Raw genomic sequence first — 21,630 nt, 5'->3', positions numbered from 1 at the left:
TGTGAGACATGCCTGAGGAGTGTTCTTTGTTATAGAGTCTCACAAATATATCCAGCGATGGTGAGTCCATATGTCTCTGATAAAGGGAAAACCTTATTGTGCATTCCAGCCTTTTCTTTTGTAAACATACTACGCTAGATGAATTTGGCTCTCAAAGAAGAAAGTATTAATTGTGCTGGCTAATAAAACTTTCTGTTGCTATCCTTCCAATCTGGTCTTCTAAGCATCAACAGACATTAAAACTGGCTCTCGCGAAGTGAAAAGATATTAGAAAGCAGTACAAACGCAAAACTTGTTTGCAAGTTTTCAAGAACTGAGATCTGAATCTCATTCTCAAGTAACAAAAAGTTAAATGTAGGTATTCATTGTACAGTTTTCAGGTTGAATGTACAAACAATTCAGTTTCTCCTACTGTTCATTCTCTGACAGATGCCTCAGCAGCAACATATCTGCGCTCTGCCCAAATCCAGTACTTGCAGGCTCCCATTATTACTTGCATGTGCTTTGTCTCCACTGACAGCTTAAACAGACAAGTAACAATCCTCTTTAAATGCTTGTGTCCAAAGAACCCTTAGGGGCTATTTTCTCCTTTACATATTGCAGATCCCATAGAAGTTAACAGTAGTTGCACATACATGCAATTATACATACAAGAAGTCTAGAACAATGTAACTATTTGAAGGTACTTTTGTCTTTATTTGTGATAGGGAGCTTCAGTCTTCCTTTGATGCCTATTTTGTGGAGCAAGCAACACCACTATTTATTTCAGCCAGGTATAATCCTTCCCTCTGATTATAGTTGTACAAAAAGAGGTGACAGACTGGTCCAGTTTTCGAACATCTACTTCTTGGACAAAGCTAACACTGGAGCTCATTGGGACATATCCAGTTGTGGGAACGTCAATTGGGGAAAAAAAATAAATTTGTTGCTTACAAGTCTTAGAAGTTATATTAACTGAGTTAAGAGTAATTACAAATAAGCAAACAAAATATCAAAAAGAATCTTATTTTTTTAAAAACTCGGCTATTAAAAATAAGACTTTGTTGACATGTGGGTATGTTAAATGTGTTTGGCCTCAATTTTCCCTTACTATAGGGTCTTTTTATTTCTACTTTCAGAATGGGATAAGACTTTAATGGCAAAGAAGTTGCATATGTTTTACAACACCACAATGGTGTAAAAAAAGTCTAATGGTCTTTAATATGGCCAAGAATCATCTCAGCTTCCTTTATCCATGGCATACAGTCTGTACTTTTCCAAGTCCCATGTACATCCGCATGTACAATACACTGAGGAAGGAAGAAAGAAAGGCACCATTTCCTCTTTCTCTCTGTGCCTCGATTGCTCCTGATTGAAAAATGGAAATAATAATGTTGATTCAGCTACTGGAGTTAAGCAAAACTAAATTAACTACTTTCATTAAGTGCTGTAAGGTATTTGAACAAGTTTCTTCAGAAATTCAAAGTGCTATTTATTCATATCAGCAGCTATCTCTGGCTAAACTGTCCTGGAACCTTTTGTGAGCATTCCCTTCTCTGGCTGAACTCAGCTGATAACTGCTCTCTGTTGTGAAGTATGTGTGTCACTCCTTTAGATAAAAAAGCCTAGGAGAGACTTAGAACTGGCACTGGCTCTTAGACAGCACCGGCTCTTTTTTTGGGGGTAATGAGAACAAAGCAAAGCAAAACAAAACGAAAAAAACGATACAAGGTCTCAGGATTAAACCTTTGCAGATGAGCAACAACAACAAAAAAGGTACCTTTTTGGATGTTAAATTCTTTGCAGGCTTTGCCTGGGCATTACAAGAATAATCACCAGCACCTCCTAAAAGCAAGCCTTTTCATCAACTTTCAAGGAGAGATCTGGTAAGAATCTTATTAATACATCGATGTATGCTGCCACAAGGGAGACAGTATCTAACACAGCAAAAATGAGGTCAAATTCAGCAGCACTGTCCTAAAGAAAACTGTCTCCTGGTCACAAATCACTTCTGGAGTACCATGCATCATCTTTACAGCTTCAGATGTATTCCAGCTGCAGCCAGTAGGCTAGAAATACAAAGCTAAATTCAGCTCTTGGTTCAATGTTGATTCTTTTAAATTTCATGGAATTGGTCCACTTTTATACAAATGTAACTTGGGCAAAATATGACCCATAAACATTTTAGCAGAGACACAGACATTCAGAAATTTCACGTGGAACTTCTTATCCCAAGAGCACAGTCCTCTGAAGATGATTATTGTATGATGATTATTCCAGCTCACTGCTCATGAGGGAAAAGGAAAGGGCTGTGGCCTCGTCCCACCCCACTCTGGTCCTACTCATACAGAATCCTGCTGCTAAAATTTTCTCCCTCTCCTGTCAGCGGGACCAAGTTAGCCCCTCTTTTTGCATGAAGTTCAGACTTTTTGTCCTCATTTTCTTTGAACAGCTCTGCCCCCTGCCTGCGTCTCAGCTTTTATTTCTTCTAGCTGCTCACATTCTTCCCAAATCTCCCTCCTAAATGCTCCATTTGTATCCTTCTACCACATTGAAGCCAATGTTCCATAGTAACATTACTCAAGCAGATTTTAATAACTCTCTAAAACAGCTTACAGTCAACTAAACTGTGTTCCTGCACAACCAGTCTTAACCAGGAAACCAGAAAAGTTCTTTTTAGCTCACTTCCTTTTTGTTTTGCACTTTTTCACCTGAAAAAGATGTGGAATGAAAATTAAGTTAATTTTGGTGGCAGATTAAATTCTCACAGGGCTGGATAGGGATGTGATCTAGACAAGAGAGCTCTCACCCCATCATAGAGACATCTTTAACTGAGCTAGCTCAGTTATTAATAGCAGTTCGGTCAAGACAGCCTAGGGCTGAAAGCAGTGAAAGTATGTGGCTCAAAACATATGCAAAATTCACCTGAGATCCAACATAATACAGCCTGCATGATCAGGGCCAAACAGTTACTGCCATCTAAACTACCTAGCTAAATCCTAGCTCTTAATCTCCCTGAGATAAAAACTTCCTCAAAAAAAACAAAAAAAAAAAACCCCAAAAAAACCAAAAACCCCCACAACCCACCAAAAAAAACCCCAAAACCAAGACCTCAGGTGTCAGTTATATTCTGACATACCAGAAAAAGACCACAAGTATTCAAAAACTTCATTGGTAGGCTAAAGCAAACCCATTAGAGTAAAGAAAGAGGTGCAATGCACTTTTAGGGTGATAACGAGGCACAAATTTCAGAGGGAAAGATTCTAACAACAACAATAAAATTAGCTAATATAACTATAACAAACACTCTCCCAACTGATAAACATCAGATAAACTGATAAACATCATTATCCCCATCTTGAAAATGAGTAACTGAGACATTGAGAAATGAAGTGACTTGTTGAAAGTTACACAGAAAACTAGAAACAAACTACGAATCCTGCTTCCCTAATCAATGGGTTATCCTCACGGGTACCTACGCACTTGCATACATCACAGTAGTGACTGCACTGCAATCAGATGACAACTTCTGACAGTGCACCACAGCTTTCTGCTGACAAAAATATTTAAGATGTCTGTACACAGATTAACAAAAAAAAAAAAAGTTCTCTAAAAAAAGTATTAAGAAAGGCTTTGAATGGGATCCAGTCCCCTGTAAAAAGGGACTCAAGAGATTAACAGAAAGTTAATTCCAGAATCCAGAAATGCCCAGCACCAGGGAAAAATACTGAGCTTTCTCTTGTCCGGCACAAAGTACAACATAGCCAAATGTACTGCAAAAGCACAACTGGCTTTTAACTTCATTCAGGAGCAGCTGCTTTCACAGCAGTGAAATGTTTCAGGCTGAGCCTGACTGACTTAGTGGATAAACGATTTGAAGTTGGTATAGCGCAGAAGGAACCAGCTCATTTGGGAAATGTCACTATCTTAAAAACACACTTTTTCTATCCAATTGGAGCAAGTTTTGAAGCTTTAAAAACTTGGCCATGACTTGGAGAGGAGAAAAATAGCCGTATTTTTGTGAAATGCTGGAAATTACAAAACACGGCTTGGACTTCAAACAGTCCGCCCATGAGCCAGGACAGGCTGGGCCTTCGCCGGGAACTCGTGTCGCTTCTAATCACTTGTATTAGTTTAGCACTAGCAAAAGGTGCCAGATTGGTAGCCCCAGGCGCTGAATTCTCTGTTTATCCCCAAAGTAGGTACAGCAGGAGAGCAAGCTAGCCTAGAGATACCAACCCCTGCTACGATTCCTCACATCCAGGGACCCGGTGACAGGAGGGCGATGCGGTTTCAGCGCTACACTGGTTTTCTGATGGCTCTGCCGTGACTGCCCACACAGGGGGCCAGTTCCGCGCGCTATGTTTCAGGAGGATGGATTCCTAAACTGCAGGGCCTATGAAAGGGAAATAATGGAGAATCATCCCACAAACATCCTTTGAGACACTTTGAGAAATAAACAGGGATTATTTTCTTTGCATTATATTCAAGCCGTCTCAAAATGAACGAATACTAGAGTGAGAGACGAGGCCAGAGAGAGTCAATGTACTGAGTACAAATGAGATTTATACGTGGCTTGAGTCACTCCAGCCAATTAGCTACCCACCAGGCTGTTTGGTTTATTGTCCCTACTGGATAAAGATTTAATAAGCAGTCACCTAGATAGGAAGCATGAGACTTGCAGAAAGGAAACTTTTCACTACTCTACATGGAAAACTTGAGCCCAGTCCTACAACAGCTCGGCACAGCTGATTCCCACTGATGTGTCAACGGCTGCAAGACGAGGCTCTTTATCATGACAGTCCATGTAGGTGGAAAATACGGGAAATACAGGACAATTTTTCATTATATAATTACCATGTCAGAAATGTTCCACACATTCCAAATATTCTACGGGAATTAATAAAGCTTTCTTCAGTTTTTTCTCCAATACTCAGTCTTAGCCAGGACTTAGACATTTTTCATAGCATGAAAGTACAAAATGCTGGATTTTAAAAACTTATCTACTGGGGAAATGTGCTGTGTAGGGAGCATATTAAACAATTCAGTCTATGTTTGGAAAAGAAATACAGATTCATCACAACAAGGAAGGATGTTCAAGAGTATCCTGAAAAAACAGCCGGTATTCAAGCCAAAGGACAGGATGAAGTGGGCACAACAGTATAAAGCTGACAAGCAGATTTAACTGACAGTGACAGAAAGAATTGGAAGCTGCCAAAGCCTAAGCTACAGTAGGGCTTCTTCAGATACTACATGCGCTAAAATTGAAACTAAAAGCACCGATGAGAACATTTTTTAAAACTCCTTCAGATGGGAAAAATCCTAGAAGCAGCAGCAAAATAGAAAATACAAACTTTGGGAAACGATAGAAAAAGAGAGGCCTAGCAAATATAAGTCAGACTGGAAACAAAGCAAAAAAGGCTGAATTACAGGATTGGACATTTCATGACCTTTCTCAGCAGTCATGCTCAGTATATAAGGCTTTAACATACTTCGTCAGAAGACTTCTTTTGCTGTTAATACCGCTCATTGCAAGAGAGCTCAAAGCCATTCATTTAAACACAATTTTTGCAAGGCAGTGTCCCCGAGGGTGTGGCCCGGTCTCCTGGGAATAGCATTTGTTAGTTTTAGAGAACCAGCAGAGGGAGCACATTAGCAATTAAACATGGTTTTCTTGTGTTTGTGCCTAAACAATGAGATTTTTTGGTTGGGTTTTTTGTTGCTGTTTTGTTTTTATTCTCAGCATTCCTCTCTGTCACTGATGTCTGTGACTCACTTAGCTATCAAATTGCTAGGAGTTCAGGAGCCAAAGCCATGGAGAATAACAGGCTCCACGTCCACCCCACATAAAACGATAGTGGACATAGGCTTTTACCTAGTTGTCTTTCATTCCTCCCCATATCAACCTCCATCTTACCCGTTCCTGACATCCTGCCCATGAAATCTTGTGTTGCCACACGACGATTGCTCTCAAATTCCTGCACTGTGACCACTAACTTTCTAGCCAGAAAGAAAGGCATAGGGATCTCTAGGGAGGAAAGAGAAATCAATAATTAACTTTCAGTCGGCTGAAAGGACAACTCTTAAGTCCATAAGGCAACCTTCCCAGTCCTACTTTTGTATCCTCAAGGGGCTGATCGCACTTCCAGCTATTGATGATTTTAGAAGCAAGATATTAGAAATCTTGTCTTTTAGTTGGAAAAAAAAACCCACACCACCAGTAGAGTAATTTCCATGCTGTATTTACCTCGAAATCAAAGGGCACACTATACTTGCCTGCATTTTTAGCTCTACCACAATCCCAAGATAAATTTACTATGGAAGCGTAACATTAAGAGGTCACCTACAGGTTTAACTTGCAGAATGGCACCACTTCTGTCCTGTAAAGGATTTCCCATAGGTGCTCTGCAGAGGGTTGGAAGCAATGCCCGTTCAGGTTTTCCTTCCTCTTCACTGCAGTTACCAACTGTTTTTAATACAGACTTGTATAACCACCAATTTGACACTAGTGCAAACATTCAGGAAGACCATATGGGTTTTGGTTCACCATTGGTACTGTCATTTACACTTGTGCAAACTGGACATAAAAATCTTATCACGGGGTCTGCGTCCACCCACTTTAGAAAAGCACAAGGAAAGGCATACGACACAAGGCATTGAAGAATAAACTCCTAAAGACACTGCCAGTGTTTGAATGGCGTAGGATTGGTTTCTGTTAGAATACCTATCCTTCATGAAAGACGTTGAGGAGCAGTACCTGAAAACAACAAGTACAGCACAGGCTACAAATCCGCCCTCCACGAGGCTGGCAGGACAGGCTGTTGCTGATGGGAAGAGACCACTTCTTGGCATGAAAGGATTTCAGCCTTTGCGCTCGCATAGTCCATGACCTTTCTTCCCATAGTGCCACCTAGTGCCATCTTAGTCAGCAGCTCGCTTTTCTGCAAGGTGAACAACTGCCCCATCGGAAACAAACAGGCTGGGACCCTCTGCACTCATTTCATCAAACGCCAGCTGTCAGAGGAACAATTTATTTATTTCTTTTAAAGACAGCTTTAGCCCATTAGCCCGATTTCCCATTGCTATATTTTTAACTACTTCAAGATATACAGTCTTCACTGTACGTGATAAAAGCTGAACTTTTTTTCTTCTTGCAAATCTCTGGGACGTGTAACAACCTGCCCCGCGGCACCGCAGTTCTGGCTGCCCCAGTGGCTATGGAAGGAGGAGGTGGTGCACGTCCCCATGCCTCCGGTGACCGTTTTACAAGACCTGTCTGCAAACAGAACTACCGCCAGCACCAGGCGGTCAAAATGCCGTCACAGTACGCGATTAAGTACAAAAATGTACAAAAACGTGAAAGACATAGGCAGTAATCATTCTGAAATGCCAGTTTCCTATTAGAGGACAACCGGATCAGTGCCGTTAGAACTAAATATTAACTTTTAAGATAAATAATAACCAGGAATATGGGTAACATTGTCAAAGCAAAAACCACCCTGGAAAAAAGCCTCTGCGTTTATTCACTCCTCACTGCAAGTTTGATAAATCTGTGAAAATCTGCTCAAGTTAAAGCTGTAGAGATATTACAAAAGTATCGTAAGATTTGGGACATGGTTAAACACTACTCTTTACCAAGAGAAACCTGGATTATTGGCACAGATAATTAAAAATCCAATTTCTTTTTCACAGCTGATAGTTTACTTTCTGAATTTTCTTGGGACAAGCTAACAAAATCAGTGAAGTTCATTTCACTTGAATTTGCCATGATTTTCCATCTGCAGCACAGTTTGAACTGAAGACCCTACAGAGGGAACAAGTTATTCTTTAAAACCAACTATTTCTGGTGCATTGTTCCATTTTTTTAAAAAAAAACAAACAAACAAAACAGTATTTATAAAGGATTTTCTAAAAGTTTTGCTTAAAAAATAATTAAGTAACTTGAAGTTAAATTTCAGCATTTAATTTTCTATTAACATTAATGTATTTCTTTCAGTAGAAGCTCTTCACCATACAGATCACAGTGTAAAAAAGTCCTATAAAAAGAGACAGGAGTGAAACCAACTGAAATCTATAAGGCCACAGTATGCCATCAATTTCTAAACAGAACTCCTATTCAAATCATTCTGCTTAAAACCTCATATGGTCTGCAAAAATGAACAGGGTTTTCCTGAAATGATTTAAATAATAATTTATCTAAGACTGTAATCTCCCTTGTATGGGATTTGTAAGCCATCCCACAGAATTCTCTAGCAGGGGACACTGTTGCCTATTTACATCAAAGTTTTATATAAATAGTATTACATTTTTTTAATTTTCTGCAGCTGTTTTCCCTTATGAATAAGCTGGGCCTATAAAGAAAATGTGAAAATAGGAAAACTGTGAGTAATATTTATAATAATGGTATATCCAACTCAGGAAATTGCTACAACTGTCTTTATCAAAATAAACAAGATTGATATTTTTTCCTCCTTTAAGAAAAAAGCAAAATCCTCTACTACTAAAATTAATTTGACTTGGTATTTGTTTGGTATTTGGATTTGATTGTCTTACATCCCGTTTTTGGTCCCGTTGAAAAAAAAAAAAAAAACAAACAGCACAAAAAACACACACACAAAAAACCCAACAGCGTTGCTTTTCGTCTCACAGGAGTGAAAGAGCCATATACACATGCCATTCAGCCCAAAATTACTCTAGCTACAGGGCATGGCAAAGCATGAAATAACTGCTCCAGAGCACTTCCTCGTGTGGGTGTGTTAGATAACTGTCTGCTCCAACGCTAAAATAAAGCGCACAGTGACCCAATCAACACCGTGAGTTCTGCTCCGCACAGCTGCCCAGGCTGCAAGCATGGGAACCCAGAGCACCCCACACCGCCCCGCCAAACTTGGTCCTAGCCCCCTGGCCAAAAGGCTTGACGCTCCCCGAGTTCCAGCTACAGCATCATATGCCGGATTTAAGTTTACTTAGGCATACTTTACCCTCTGCTGTATTATCCAGACTGCAAACCGGCTTTGTGCTATCAGAAGGGCTAAGATTTTTTTATTTTTCCCAGAATATACTTGGGGTTCAAAGAAAATTAAATCCTCCTAGTGAAAAAGTTTTTAAGATTAAAAAAAAGAGATCTTACTGGGTAATGAAAAAGGTTTCTCCTACTCCAATTCTCCTTCTCTGCTCGAATTCTTCTTGCCTGGGGTTTTCATAAAATCAAGAGGTATCCTGTAGTCATTTATAAAGTTTTTCAAAAATGTTAAGATAAGGCTGAGCTTCTGCTAAACGTACGCGTAAGAATCCTGAGGACAGGTCCATGTACCTTCCTACAAAAAAACCTGGGCTGTTGAGGAACGTACACCTGCAGTGGTTCAGGGGAAAATGACAGGTGCCTGAATACCCACCCACCCCACGAGGGGGATGTCTGCGAACGCTCCAGCTCCGTTGCTCCAGGCTGACCACCACCCAAAGGCATCAGCTACTCCACCTTTAGGACCCCTACATTTTTGGCATAACTTCAGCATCTCCTCTACGCCCGAATCTGAGTTTCAAAGCTTGAGATTCAAACTTTAAGATGGGAGGAAATACCTTGTTACAGTCAACAGGTCGTTTGAAGCAACAAACGCATTTAAAATCTATCAACAAAATATTAATTTAGAAGTTGAATAAAAGGGGGGGGGGAAGGAAGCAGTGAATGTCATTCCCCAGCTAACAGAAGCCACTGATTCTTGGCACGCTGATACATAAAACCTTGAAAAGTTTCGCTCAGGTTCTGGAAATAAAGCTGCTAATAAAATGGAGCAAGTAGTTTCTGTAGTTGTAGTGCCAGTGAATAGATCTGCTGCTATGGATTTCAATTAACTTAGTTTGTTCAGCGAGGAGGCACTTCTGTTGAAACTGGGGAGTCGTAAGTTAAAGGACAGCTAAAAAAAAGCCCCAAACAACAGCAAAAAAACCTGTTGGCAGCAAAAGATCTCTTTGGCTGTAAAATAATGGATTTTTAAGAAACATTTCAAAGGATTTGAAGGTTTTGGAGAATCTCCTAGGCAGTCCCAGGTGGGTTGGGAATATTGCATTATGGACTTCTTTGTGCTAAGAGGAAGGCCTAATGCATGTTTTTAAGAAGTCCGCCTCTTGCTATTAAATAAATAATTTTCTATTAAAAAAGGTGATTGTTATTGTTGAGACATCTCCACTGATCAGCGTCCATTTTATATAATTACTTAGGATTCTCCAGAACATTTTATGTAACTCACTTCCACTATCTCTTTTATTTTCTTTTTCTTTTTTTTTTTTTGTTACCAGCAGAGTAGCAGTTTTACCCTCCAACAGAAAAATGACAAGCTCAGATAAAAAGACCATTTTAAATGGATCAATTTAAGCAGTCTTTAGAACCCATGATAAATCTGGGCTCCAAAAACTCGACAATGCTAAATGGGCTATGAAATGCATCACAAATCCCTCCCCAGAAAAAAAGAAGGGAAAAAAAAGGAAAAAAAAAAAAGGAAAAAAAAAAGGAAAAAAAGATTAATACAGAGAAAAGCTTCAATGTTTGAAATTACAAATAAGCAGCATATTTGTGGAATGAAAAATGGTAAATAAATAGTTACTATTTCTGGACAAAATGGCTCGATAGATTTCATAATTTGCCACCACTGTAAAAAATATCTATTCCCTTCCCCCCTCCCTTCCCCGGCAGTACACACGGAAACACAAGCATAACCATGCATAAAGTGGGAGGGTGGGGGGCAGCCAAGGATACAAACTCCCTCTTAGAAAGTTTGAATTCTTATTAACCCAGTGATGCCTCCATAACGTTACATTAGATCAGCAACATAAAAGTTGGAATATACGTCTCCTTTCTTCCTAGTAAAGGAAACTGGAAAAATACTAATAATGAAAAATAGACATTAAAAATATCCAGGAGGAAAAAGTGTATGTACAATAACAAAAATTAACCCCCTCCGCCCCCCAGATCAAAACAGACAAACAGCAAAATCTCTGAATAGAAATCCTGTCAGGAGGAATAGAACCTGCTTTCTCTTTTTTTTTTTCGCTTTTATTTACTGTATGTCAAGCACGGACTTTAAACTTACAGTGTGCATATATATAGAAAACAAAGAACGAGAGTCACCGTTAACCCTGGTCACCGGCATTACAGTTAAAAGTCATTGGCAAATACTAATAAAACCCCATTTAGCAGTAAATAAGGAGAACATGATATATGGACGGACAGATGGAACTGCATAAACAGAAAAGAAAAAGCAGAGAGACCCACAAACATACGGAGAGGGCTGTTTTAAAAGAGTGAAAGATATTGATTTACTTGGAACTAGTGTTGGAAAACAAACGTATTTGTTTCCTTCGTGATTAAAAAAAAAAGTAATTAAAGTGAATCATAAGGGGGCACACCCTTAAATAAGTAGAAGGGGGAAAAACATTTGTAGAGGGTAAGGCCTTCTATAGATGTTCCGAATTTTAAGCTAGCAAATAGGTCTGGCAAACTTACATCTCCAAATTAAAAATCGGGGGGGGGGGGAGGGAGGAGGAGAATAAAGAAGTGCTGGTGGTTTAAGGAGAGCAGAGGCTTTATTCTTTTATTTTTTATAAAAGTTGACTGGCCTACCTTGTTCCCCAGTCCTCAGTTTGTCTCCTCATAGTCGCTGTCTCCCTGGAAGTACAGTGTGAGTGGTAATGACTGCCTGCCTCCCTAATGAGTCCATTTTCCTGCTCTTGATGTTGTGTATATACACACACTGCAACCTACCTTACAAACCACAGAGACGGGAAAGGGAGAGCGAGCGAGAGAGAGCGAGCGAGAGCGAGCGAGAGTGCGAGAGACAGGGAGAGAGAGAGGGAGAGAGAAAGGCGCACACAGACAAAGCCCTCCTACCAGACAGCAGACAACCCTCCTTCCCCTATCTAGCAAAATACAACTCGGCTAATGCAGCAACAGGTTCAATACTGCCAGGCTGAGGCAGCGTAGAAAAAGGTATACGGGGCTGAGCAGGATCGCTGGCAAATAAACTGTTTAGCGCCGGCTGGCTCCACCTTTCTTATTTATGTTACAGGATGTTGGAATGCATTGTTTCAGACAATCCATAGAATTATCATAAATACATTTTCTGTGCATATTAGCGTGAAGCGCCGAAACGTATCAGCCATTCTGCTCCGTAACCTTATAGCTTTAACACATGCGGGGAAGGTGTAAACATATCTCTTTTGACAGGCAGACTACACAAAGCCCACTGATGATTTTAAAGTCATGAGATCTTTCAAGAAAGACGCTCCTGAAGATAGGTTTCCCCAGACAATAGGGGAGCGGGGAAAATTGATCTCGATGAGGAAGAAGTCTTCGTAAGAGACTGCTCAGTAAACAATTGAAAAGAGAGGGCTATTCTCCTCAGCATTCCCTCCCTTCAAAAATATATATTGGGAAGCTTCTACCCCTACAGCTATAATAATGTGCTGTGCTTATGTCTGAACAGGTGCAATGCATATAGTACATGGTGTTACAAGGACAGAAATAAATCTCTCAAGTAAAAAAAAAAAAAAAAAAAAAATTCCCAGTTGCAAACAGGCCAAGGTTATTTAAAATATAGGTCTAATTTGAAGAATGTTCTCCCCACTCCCTATATTTTTTTGCTGGGGGAGGCGGGGGGGGGGGGGCTAAAGTAAACACGGGAAAATCAATACACATAACTAGCTACTAGATTTTTATTTTTACAATGTTCTGTCATATCTGCTGTTTCTAAAATAATTTTCATTCAGCCCTGCCTCTCATCACATGTAAACTTATGCTGTCACAAAAATTCTGTTGATTTTAATGACAACTGCAGGAGCGTGAAAGTAGCAAGAACAGGAAAACAAGATTTTGCACTGGTATTTCATCTTTGGACAAAGGTTCTCCACGAACTTTATCCACAGGGTATTTTTTAGATGGAGAAGCTGCGTCCAGGGCAAAGCAGGGGGTGCGGGTGGGGTGTTAAGTGATACTCCCAAGGTTATGCTGTAAATCAATGGAAAAACAGATGAGAACCCAAATCTCCTTACGCTTAACACAGAATTTGCTTGGAGTAACTCACACCCACCTACAAGTGTCCTATCTAAGCCAGTTGTGTAGGCTCCCTCTATTGTCAGTGGGGAGACAGGCACCTCCCAAAAGCGATTCATCCCATCCTTGGCTTGCTCTCTCCACTGAGAGGGGAGCCTACACAACTAGATTAGGCTAGGCAGCTAGCTTCTAGTTGGCTAAAATTAAGTAAAATGAATCTCACTTTTGATCTAAAGCTCTATTACAACATCCCACTTCCCAAAATACATTTTTATTATCGCATTTATTATTAGGCAATATGTGCCTAAATTGTAGTGATCAAAAAAGGATAGCCTGCTGACTAAAAGAGACAGGTAAACTCCCTAGATTCATGGATTTGTACCCTCAGGCTGGCTGGATATTCATGATTCACAGAGTCTTTATAATATTAACCAGCCTGGTGACTGGTGAATTTGATTAGTTTTGTTCACTGGTAGCTGCTACACATTTTTGTATTTTGCTTATAAACATTCTGTTTTCATCCAGATGTACAGTAAATACAGAAGGATTAAGTAATTTTTTTTCAAAAAGGTTAATTTTCATCAGTGTTTTCATCAAAACACAGTCTTTCTTACCTTAGGGTAAAATATAAGGAGTAAAAAGCTTTATTAGGTGACTTAGTTCAACTCCTTCTGTAATATTTAGCTACATACACACCTGGCATATGTAGAGGCAGCTCTACAAGTTAGTCCAAATATATATTGCAAAAATTTAGCCCTGTTATATATTTGCTTCTCTGGACTTTATGACCATATCACCTGAAGGGTATGTAAGGTCAGGAAAGCAGAAGGAGCATTTGGAGACTTTACTTCTAACTGTGGTAACTCGATCTGTCTGTGTATGTACCAATTGACTACTCACTGCCTCAGTTTTTCCATCTGTAATATGGACTCACTGTAGTTCCACGAACAGATGGTACCATAAATATATGAAGTGCTTCATCTTCCTATCTCAGCCTGGCATCTCTCAGAGTTTTATGATGGAGAATGTTATGGGAAAAATATAAATACTTTATCCAGGGGACCTGTATCAAAGCCGGCTGATGGAAATCATAAGATTTTATATACTTCAGTTCAAATGATATGAATAGTCTCTGAATTTAAAATTAAATAAAAAATTAAAAAAAATCAATCTACACCAAAATGAGAATATCAGATGTAAGAAGTTCTTAGTACGCTGAAATATTTGACCCGAAACTGACATTCATTCCTCAATCCTATCTATCTTATACATAGAAATATGTGTAAGAGAGAGATCCGAAATGTATGAAGTTTGGATAAAATACAGATTTGAACCCTTCAAATTTAACAGATATTCAGGTTGAAATCCAAGTACTAAGTCAGAAACACTTAAGTTCAAACTATGTTCAGATTTGCCTTTGATCCAGATCCAAAAACTGTAAGTTGGAAGGTATCTAGATCCTTATTTTCTGTAACTTTTTAAAAATGTCATGTATGTATCTGAACATGGATTGCAGGTCAAATTTCCTCATATTTTCAGGAAGCCTGAATCTCAGTAAGAACGCTAGAACTGAGCCTAATTCCATCCAGTTATGGCAACACTTAGACCAGACCTAAACTGGAACCCAAACCCAAAGTTGCAATGTGGTTTGGGTACATGCAGAACTGTAGAACTAAAACCACACATTTTCAAACCTTGAGATTGTTTGAAAGCAGATTCCAACTTAAGCTAGTTTTGACCCTCAATCAGAAATGCATCCAATTAGCCATAATCTTTATAAAATCCAACCTGACTGATAAACCCCACAAGATGTGATCTGTACAACTGGTTCCTTGCCTGTGAGTCTTTCTAAATGGACCCAAACTATCAATGGCCTCATTCTCTGTTGTCTTATAAATCATTCAGTCTACCTAAACCATACGAAAAGAGTGTAAAAAGTCCTGAGTGGTGCAATTGAATGGAGAATCCTGATTTAATAATGTTTTGCTAATACAAAAATGTTTGCCCGTTTGCTTCATTCAGAATGCCCAATGAGAGCCTGCTCACTGTCACACCATGTTCCTGTGGGCCTGCAATTCCTCCTCTCCATTACGGGAGCAGGTTGATGCCTATGTACTGGGTTCATTTGCAGAACAGGAAAGAGGATGTGTAACTGCTGACGGCTTTCAGCTCTGTCACAGCACTGGACACACCTGCCATGTGATGGTGAAGGCATCTAGCAACTGTCATTAGGGAGGCAAAGGAGCCCCGACCCTTCTAGCAAAAGAATGAAAAAATGACTAGCGCCTTAAGGCAGATGGAAAAATCTGGTGCTTGGCACAGCAGAGGCCCCATCTACAGTTCTCCCAGGGAGCTGCAGAGTCCTAAGAACACCCTGATCTTCAGTAGCACAGGGGAGAGAGGAAAAAAAAATAATCAAACTGTCCACCAGAACTGTGAAAGTCTTTGTTGCAAATGACAAGATTCTAGATGACAGACTGAGAGGGAAGGCGCGCGCTTCGGTGCCAAATAACATATTCTATACTGCTCTGGTCTCTCTTTTTATGTTGCCAGGTGCACCAACATGCTGAGCTTAGGTATATCTTGTATGCAACCACAACTGGAAAAGGAGTCACAGCATCATATAACGATGCCTGAGGCTAAGAGGTACTTCCTTTGGAAAAAAAAAAAAAAAAAATTGGCCTCTCAGCAGTTATCTAAGGGCTGATTTTCAAATTCTAAGGAAATGTACATGGGGCTGACTCCATTAACTGGTTGGGTATCCTGCCCATCCTTGTGGTGGGTTAGCACATTGGTTTTGATGTACTTCACATACCTGCACTATGACAGTTCCACCAATGCCTTCAGGGAGTTCTGCTTTACTAGAATCCCAGGAATTGTTCTTAGAAACCAGGCTGGTTTAACACTATACTGGTGTTAAAATTCCCAGGCAAGTTTCTGTTGCAATTCTCTTTCAGATGGTATAGACAGGACCTAGAAACACTCACAGCAACACATCTGAACGTGATTGATTCCACTTATTCCCCTTCACCACATACACAGATCTCCTAGACTCCCCTGGTATCACACCATCATGTTGCCAGCCCAAAAGGATTGGCGATTCAGATGTCTCTACTGGTGTCCTGCAGTGTCTCTGCAACTTTGTTCAAACGTAATGAGAAAGATGCCAATTAAAAAAGCACAAGAGTCCTGCAGTGTGGCAGGCTGATTCAAATTAGATACCTGTATGAAGTGATTAAAAATAGGTTTTCTAAACCTGAAGAGAACAGGAGGGCAGTATGTTTGATTTACATCAGCAGGGGTCAACAAAAACGTAGAAGAACCACACAAAAGCTCTTTATCCCTGCAGGTTTACTGGTGAAGATGCTGAGGACAGAAGGAGACAAATACAGTGCACTTCTGGTGTCTTTCAATATGCAAAGAATCTCAATTGTTCTCCCATCTCAGCAGTCATTACTTACTGCCAGACCTCCAAACAAGTAATACTTTCCTTTAATTTAGCAACTTTGATCCATCATTCCGTAGTTCAATTGCACATACACATTAACAAATCAAATCTCACAACTTCCTTTGGCAGAATGCTACTGTCATTCCCATTTTACAGATAGTAAAAACTGAACAGAAAGAGTTAATCACTGTGTTTAGAATAGAAGTGAGATTGGGATGTCAGGCTTTCCTGACCAGAAGTTCAGGCTATGCTGTCTCTATGGATCAGGCTCTCAGACAGCCCAATTGATTGGCAAGACTGGGGTGCACTTGCTGAACCAGAACTGGTTTTTCTAATGTTGTTTGGTTTTGGTTTTTTTAATCCCAGAATGTCCTGAATAATAGATCAGATGCAAAGCTGATACATCTCGAACAGTTTCAATGGATTTGTGAAAATCTGTCTGCAAATAATACATACCAAGTACCATAAATGCCCACTTTGTTTTATGATGACACTACCAGTACTTCGGTAAAGGAACACTTTGCACAATGACCGTTCCCTTAAAGCCCTTAGGCCACTTTGCACAAAGCTGCAAAATGGTGTTTCTACTGCATAATAATCCCATGTCAGATAAGAGAGTACTGCATTACTCTAGTACTGTGTTGGGTAAATATTGCTGCCACATCAGTAAATTGTGACAGTGAGATCGAGGCAACATAAGAAATTTTGTCCCAACAAAGCCAGTCCCTTGCTTTTATACCCATCAACACTGGTGTGTATCAATCCACCTACAGGGACTAAGACCCCTCATAAAACAAACTCCGGAAGACCAGTATCATACCAACATACCATTTTCCAATTCAAACAACCCAAACCACACAAAAAGTCCTCAGGCTCCCACATGCTTTATCCCCATCTCCCCATTACACGTACATGCACACAGTTGGGATGTTCAGGTGTTAGCTTTCTGTCTTCAATGTGTAGATTGTGTTGTAATTATTTAACACCTAACAACCTGCAGTTACATACGCGGCCTCAGCTATGTATGTGTTCATCCTCTCCACTTACAGAGTGCTGGGATATTACCTTTATTTGCATCGGCAGGCCATTTGTGACCAATTTAGCTGTTGAGCTAACGTGCAAGGCCCTCATCCAAGCTGTGGAGTTACAATAGAATCGGATCTTGTTACACAGCCTACTGCATCATATGGTGCACCCTCTATTATATAACTATATGGTTCCCAAAGGTTACCTATAATTTGATTATAAAGAGTCATGTTGCAGTTCAGTCAACATTTAAGGACTAGAAACTTGATGATTTACTTATGGAAATCCATACTGAATCCATCCCAAACTGAGCAACAAATTGTAAAAAGTAGTTTTACATCTGAAAGGAGCTACAGTAACGAACGAGTCAGGATGTACATTCTTCTACCAGATAACCAGGATGACTATCAAAGATTTCTATTTTTGTCCCAGAAAGTTAGGGAGCACGCAGGAGGATTTGATGACTGTCATAATAATTGCAGACGGTTATGGCATGAGCCACAGTGACAATGCTGAAGCTCTAGGTGGCCATCACTTTTACCCTCTTTAAATAGTAGAGAAGGAAAAAAACCCAAAACCAACCAACAAACCAAAACAAACTTCTGCACCTCTAGTGATTGCCATATCAGTTGAGATGCACTAAGCTTATCATAAATGAAGATCTGCTCTAGATGGGAAAAAAGCGAGAGGCGTCACTAGCAATATTTTGGAAGCTGTTATTTGACCCTCTGGGTGCAACTGAGTATTTTCACAACCTTATGAGCATGAATCAATTCTACCTGGAAAATGTTTATGTCAGCAATTTCAAAGATGCTACTCTTTCAAGAGGTAATTATCTTCTAGTTTAGAATATCACATCTGAGAGTACTGACCCCCAAATGAATAGCCACTTCTGGAAAAATAGAAACAAAAATGTGATTTATGTGTATCAGGTGTACAAAGACAGAAATTCCATACTTCAACATTTGATTGACTACACATGAAGTGGGGGGGGGAACTGTACAGAAAAGGGACAAACCATATTGAAACTTCAAACATCCAAAAAATCTTGAGTAGGCTCTAAAAGTTATGCAATTGTCTTAAAAGCCAGAGAATTATTTTTTTAAAAATGTCTCTTATGCTCCCAAGTACTTTTTAAGCTTTTCTATACAATTATAAAAACCAGAAAATTATTTATTTTTTAAAGCTAAGGCTATGTGACAAAAAAAAAAATCACAGCACATATAATAATGTTGTAATATTTGAAAGGAGCAACACTAAGTGCCATTATTCATGTAATACTTCACCACAAAATCCCTTCGGCTGATGTAGGATTCTTTTCCTCAAATATAGGCACTGTGTGAAAGCTCCTATATAAGATTTTTCTCCATGTATTCTAGGCAAGGGGAAACCAATGTACTTAGCAGGCAGACTGGAGATGTACGTTACTGAAGAGACTGGACTTTGTCTCAGGGCTGTGTGGCTTGTATCACACTTTGAAACAGCTCAGCACAAGATTTCACCCTAGGACCCAGATTCAGATGGCCAAAATTCCTGCTAAGTCCCCACACTTAGTGTTTCTGGATATACACCCCTAAAATCCCACAGCCAGCTAACAGAAAATGTCAGGCACAGGGACTTGGGGTGTTTAGGCCAACTGATCTCTGACCTGTGAGTATATACAAGTGCCTGACTCTGTTTTGGGGCAAACTAAATATTACAGAGACCATGGAGTAAAGAAATGGAAATTAGTAAAACATCAAACAAAGGTTTATCCTTGTTAGTCTGAGAAGCTCACTCCAAGGAAAAACTTAACTGCTGACCTCTGTATCAAATGCACAGGCAACACTAGTAAGGGTGCACCATTTTGCTAGCACTATCAAAATTAAGTATAGAAGTTTCACTTTCACAAACCTTGATTATCTGAGGACCACCTCAGGGGGGTTACTTTTGTATGTAGGTGGGCAGGATTCATCATCTTTGAAACTCTTAGTCAAAGATATTTTTGAAGAATAAAAAACTAGATGAACTAGATGTAATAAAGGAATGTCCTGGTCTGAATATTTTTTTTTTTACTTTATATAAGGCAAGTTCTCTTAGAAAAACTAGGCAAGACTGGTTCCAATTAGTCCTTTAGTTTTAGCCTAAAGGAGAATATTTTTGGATAATCTGAATACGGTTTGCTCAGCTGTTTTAAAGTACACATTTAGAGGTGCATTTCTTTTCCTGAAATATTAATTGAAATTCATTTTGTAAGGAAAAGATGAAAGACTTTATTACTTAAAGCCAAAGAAATTAAAAGCAAAAAGTTGTATTAACGGAAAATTAAGCCTTAGGTCTCATTTTACACAAGAACAGAGATAAGAGCCTTTCTTTCAATCAGACCTATCAAAAATTGGAAGATCTGATGAGGTTAGTGGTGGTGTAAGCCTGACAGAAATGAGCTTGGGTATCCTATAGACAAAAAACTCTCTTATTTTGCCTGTATTTGAACAAAAGGGTCTTTCATTTCAGAACTAGAACATACAGAACAAGGTGACATAATATTTTCAAATGATACAATGGAAACGAAGTGTACCAACTTGAATGCAACTCTTCAGTCAGGTTTTGTAATGAGCCCAAGTTAGATATTATTTTATGGTCAAAGGACTCCTTTTCTATAACTTTATTTGCAGTTATTAGCTAGGACTCTAATATTTGGTATTGCTACCAAGATGGTCTATGATTATGTAATGAGAGATTCCCTTTGTAATATCTGTGCAATTAGGCATAATTAAGTTTGTCAGGGGAACTTTAATTTCCTGATTTTTTAGTAAATAAAGAATCCGTGCTAATATTGCACTAATCAGTTCTAACTAACATCTAATTTGTTTTGTTTCAAAATCACAGGTTACATTGTGAAACCAAAAAACAACTAAATAAACAGAAGTTAGAATAAAGATAACTTTATATTAACTGGTACTTTGCTGTCCCTCTGTTCCATTTGTTGAGCTGTCCTGAAGCCAACAAAATATCAGTAAGAATCAGGATACAAATATGACTTTAAGTACTCTCTGTTGTGGTCTTGGAATGAATCGACATTTGTTTTTACCACACTGTGATAACATCACAGATGTTAGAATCATAAATGCCAGTATACCTTAAAGCTACTATTTCAGAAACAAAGGTACTATCACTACAGCTAAATGAAAGTCTCAACTAGCTTCAGTAGACCATTTGTGGGCCAGGCAGCAAGCAAGAGACTAAAATCATGTCTGATAGAAATCCCACATAAATATCAAGCTATACATCATGTATCCATCCAACTGAATAAGTAAAACTGAGTTTCAATCTAGAATTCCTAGGGATTAATATAGTAAAGCTATAACATGCTATAAAAGTTCACTGGGGATTATCAGATATGGGCTTATGGGCGGTAATTGGGAGTGCCCTGTTAATGGCTACCTGGTACAACACATCTATTCCCAGTCAGGAGAGCTGGGACTGGCTGTTCAGGTACCACATCGAGCTCATGCATGCATCTAGTGCTGATAATCATTCACAGTTTAAAAACAGGTATGAGAAAGGTAGTCACAGGGTTATAATGAAAGAGAATTTATGGGGCATTACTCTCCCAAACCGCTGTTTGAATCTAAACACTACTCTGGGCTCGAGGTATCAAAATGTGACAACAATGCTCAAGGTCTCCATAACAGGATTATCTCTTTTCTTTTCCGGCCTTATTTCTTGAACAACAACAACAACAAAAACCCAACAGTAAAACAGTAAATAGTTTTAACATTTAAAAGACTGTCAGTAGTCTTCAGAGTCAACACTGCTTCAAACATCCGAGACTTCTTATATTAGGAGGCTGACTGCAAATAACCAAGTGTCAGCCACATCTAGTGCAATATTTAATTAGAACCTCACAGTCAAGCAGGCTACAAGCTTTGTACCTCCTAAATTAAAGCTGTAATTTTGGAGCACAAGAAGCCAATTACCAGGGAAAAAAAAGTACCAGTTTACCATACTGCTAAAAGTCAGCTCAGTCAGATCTCCATCTCAAAATATGAAGCACATAAATTATATAATTTTCTGGAGAAACCACAATATAACAATTTCTATGAGTTTTTAGTGTTAGGTACTTAATGATGTTGGAAGTTCTTTGGGATTA

The 21,630-nt window shown here is 39.2% G+C and overlaps 1 protein-coding gene across 12 annotated transcripts in view; it reads right to left on the bottom strand.

Moving 5' to 3' along the window:
* The window catches only part of ZBTB20 (zinc finger and BTB domain containing 20), a 488,423-nt gene that overhangs the window by 448,622 nt on the left and 18,171 nt on the right, over nucleotides 1-21,630 (bottom strand). For 8 of the 12 annotated variants that reach the window (XM_054803890.1, XM_054803864.1, XM_054803899.1 and 5 more), the window contains exon 1: nucleotides 11,597-11,877. The exons of 2 other annotated variants lie outside the window; for them this stretch is intronic. The gene's annotated coding sequence lies outside the window, so the exon portion shown is untranslated. Of the gene's footprint in view, nucleotides 1-4,218; nucleotides 4,376-5,896; nucleotides 6,008-11,596; nucleotides 11,878-21,630 lie in introns of those variants that run through there. 2 more of the 12 variants (XM_054803872.1, XM_054803855.1) reach the window with 2 other exon arrangements.

The sequence above is a fragment of the Grus americana genome, chromosome 1, assembly GCF_028858705.1.
Source record: "Grus americana isolate bGruAme1 chromosome 1, bGruAme1.mat, whole genome shotgun sequence".
In the NCBI taxonomy this organism is placed as follows: domain Eukaryota; kingdom Metazoa; phylum Chordata; class Aves; order Gruiformes; family Gruidae; genus Grus; species Grus americana.
The sequence above is the reverse complement of the archived record's forward strand: the minus strand, read 5'-3'. Positions and strand labels throughout refer to the sequence as shown.